At 62.7% G+C, this 2,500-nt stretch overlaps 1 non-coding gene across 1 annotated transcript in view; it reads right to left on the bottom strand.

Moving 5' to 3' along the window:
* The window catches only part of LOC136441040 (small subunit ribosomal RNA), a 1,816-nt gene extending 559 nt beyond the window's left edge, over nt 1-1,257 (bottom strand). The window contains exon 1 of the ribosomal RNA XR_010756760.1: nt 1-1,257. This exon is cut by the window's left edge and continues 559 nt beyond it. This is a non-coding gene — a ribosomal RNA (small subunit ribosomal RNA).
* Between the last annotated feature and the right edge of the window lie 1,243 nt (nt 1,258-2,500).

Below are 2,500 nucleotides of genomic sequence, written 5' to 3'. Positions count from 1 at the left end.
GCTCTCAATCTGTCAATCCTTACTGTGTCCGGGCCGGGTGAGTTTCCCCGTGTTGAGTCAAATTAAGCCGCAGGCTCCACTCCTGGTGGTGCCCTTCCGTCAATTCCTTTAAGTTCCAGCTTTGCAACCATACTTCCCCCGGAACCCGAAAACTCAGGTTTCCCGGGAGCTGCCCATCGGGTCATCGAAGTAACGCCGGCGGATCGCTGGTTGGCATCGTTTATGGTTGTGACTAGGGCGGTATCTGATCGCCTTCGCGCCCACAACTTTCGTTCTTGATCAATGAAAACATTCTTGGCAAATGCTTTCGCAGTGGTTCGTCTTGCGGCGATCCAAGAATTTCACCTCTCCCGCCGCAATACGAATGCCCCCGTCCGTCCCTCTTGATCATTACCTCACGTTCCGAAAACCAACGAAATAGAACCGAGGTCCTATTCCATTATTCCATGCACCACTATTCAGGCGCCAGGCCTGCTTTGAACACTCTAATTTTTTCAAAGTAAACGCTCCGGCACCCCGAGGCACTCAGTTAAGAGCACCAAGGAGAATCCGGCGGGGAGGGCCGGGACGAGCAGTGACACGCCTCGCGGCGGACCGCAAGCCCGGTCCCAAGATCCAACTACGAGCTTTTTAACCGCAACAACTTTAATATACGCTATTGGAGCTGGAATTACCGCGGCTGCTGGCACCAGACTTGCCCTCCAATAGATCCTCGTTAAAGGATTTAAAGTGTACCCATTCCAATTACGGGGCCTCGAAAGAGTCCCGTATTGTTATTTTTCGTCACTACCTCCCCGAGTCGGGAGTGGGTAATTTGCGCGCCTGCTGCCTTCCTTGGATGTGGTAGCCGTTTCTCAGGCTCCCTCTCCGGAACCGAACCCTGATTCCCCGTCACCCGTTGCCACCATGGTAGGCACAGAACCTACCATCGAAAGTTGATAGGGCAGACATTCGAATGATCTGTCGCCGGTGCGAAGACCGTGCGATCGGCTGGGTTATCCAGAGTCACCAAAGGGACCGGGGCGAACCCCGGGTCGGTCTTGGTCTGATAAATGCACGCCAGACCGTGAGGTCGGCGCTTCTTCCGCATGTATTAGCTCTAGAATTACCACAGTTATCCATGTAGGATGTGACGATCAAAGGAACCATAACTGATTTAATGAGCCATTCGCAGTTTCACTGGGACAGTTTAAACTTGCACGTGCATGGCTTAATCTTTGAGACAAGCATATGACTACTGGCAGGATCAACCAGGTAGCGAGGACGCCGAGGCGGCGAAAGAGCGGTCGCCGCCGGGAGAGGACCGCCGCGGCCGCGGGGCAGCGCGGGAAGACCCGCAACTGCCGCCGCCGCCACACGGTCCCGCTCGACCGGAGCGCCGAGCGCCGCCGAGTCCGTCGCTGCCGTGAGGTGGGAACGCGCCGTGGAGATGGCCGCGAACCCTCGGGAGCCTGAGCGCAGAACTCCCGGCCACACCTGACCGTTGCTTCCCTTCAACGCCCGAGCCGTCCCGTCAGGAACGGTCCCGCACTCTCACGACCGGACGCGTCCGCCGGCAAGGCGGACGGCCGGGTCTCGAACCGCCGAGTCCGCAAGGCGTACTCGCACGCAGACGGAAGGGGCGAGCCGTCGCCGTTGGGTCCGCCGCCGCAGCGGCGGGACCCGGGCTGCCCTCCGCGGAGGGCCTGCCCCGGCGCTGGTTCCGGACGCCCGTCGGCACGCCCGTCCTCGCCCGCAGGAGCGGAGGAGCGGGCGCCTTCCAAGCCGGTTGTCGACCTCCGGCTGCCCTCGCGGGGAGTGGCAGCCTGGTCGGCGGGGTAGCAAAACGACTGGCGAGAGAGTGTGCGATTGCTCGCCGTCGATTCCCGAGCTAGTCAAAAAACGACCACTCTCTCAAGGTAGGTTGAGCGACCCACGACATGGTCAGACACCCTACAGAGCACTTTTTTGAAAAACCACCGCAAGTCGGCCACGGGGTAGGCTTCGGGGGCAACGGGAGACCGGCCCCGCCGGCCGGGGGAGACCCGTCCCGGTCGACCCCGTTGCTCGGCCGCCCGCTCCACCCCCGCCTCCCCGGGCCCCGCCCCACACCGGACGGACCCTGCTCGCTCGCCCGGCGGGCCCGGGGCGCCCTCCGGGGCGGTCGGAGTCGGGCGGGGCGGGGCGCTCACTCCCCCCGCCGACACCCGCCCAGGCGCCCGGTGCCAAGTCCGATGGAGCCGGCCGACGGGGCAAAGTCACCGGACGACCCCGTCTTTTCTCCACGCAGGGGTCTGGCCCGTGCCGCGCCGGCCCCGTCCGCACCCTCCCGGACCCGCTGGCCCCCAGCCGCCGTCCGCTACGGGCTCTGGAAGAGTTGCCTAGTCAAAAAACGACCACTCCTCTCAAGGTAGGATCGGCGACCTACACCTTGGTCAGACACCCTGGCGAAATCCGAAAGTCGGGGCAGGCCGGAAAGTCGCATGCCGTCGTGTAGCAGGCGGCCTCGGGAGCGGGGAAA

The sequence above is a fragment of the Branchiostoma lanceolatum genome, chromosome 8 (assembly GCF_035083965.1).
Source record: "Branchiostoma lanceolatum isolate klBraLanc5 chromosome 8, klBraLanc5.hap2, whole genome shotgun sequence".
Lineage (NCBI taxonomy): Eukaryota > Metazoa > Chordata > Leptocardii > Amphioxiformes > Branchiostomatidae > Branchiostoma > Branchiostoma lanceolatum.
Note: the sequence above shows the minus strand (reverse complement) of the source record. Positions and strands in the feature narration are given on the sequence as shown.